We start from the raw sequence: 476 nt of genomic DNA on the forward strand, positions 1-476 counted from the left end.
AAAAAAGAATTCATAGTAATCCTAAACTTTTGAATGTTAATGTCATGTATCAAATGCCAGAATCAAGTGAAGAATTGTTTTTTTTTTTTAGCTTTATTATGTCATATTTTTATACAGCAGATTCTACAAGGACGTTAACATCACACTCTCTTGTCTCCAATGTTGTCTTGTTTTGGTGCATACATCTTTTTAATTTGTAACAAGGATTCAATAGTGATCCATGCTCAAAATTCAGGAAAACTTTACTTTATTAATCGCATCCTCCATGACTAACATTTTCCTGGATTTTCATTGTGAATCACTATTGAATTCATATTTTTAAAAACAAAATTCACTGTCTCACATAATATCAAACATTCACACCAACACACATACACAACAAAAAGAAAACAAGTAGATAGAATAGAAAAAGAATAGAGAAAGCTAGTGTTAGAGGCCTTTTTTAAAGAAAACAAGCAGTTGGAAAACGAATAGAG

The 476-nt window shown here is 29.6% G+C and overlaps 1 pseudogene; it reads right to left on the minus strand.

Annotated features, from left to right (window-relative positions):
- LOC107681071 (glycerophosphodiester phosphodiesterase domain-containing protein 5-like) overlaps positions 1–476 on the minus strand; it is a 9762-nt pseudogene that overhangs the window by 6564 nt on the left and 2722 nt on the right.

The sequence above is a fragment of the Sinocyclocheilus anshuiensis genome, unplaced genomic scaffold (assembly GCF_001515605.1).
Source record: "Sinocyclocheilus anshuiensis isolate Anshui unplaced genomic scaffold, SAMN03320099.WGS_v1.1 scaffold412, whole genome shotgun sequence".
Taxonomy (NCBI): Eukaryota; Metazoa; Chordata; class Actinopteri; order Cypriniformes; family Cyprinidae; genus Sinocyclocheilus; species Sinocyclocheilus anshuiensis.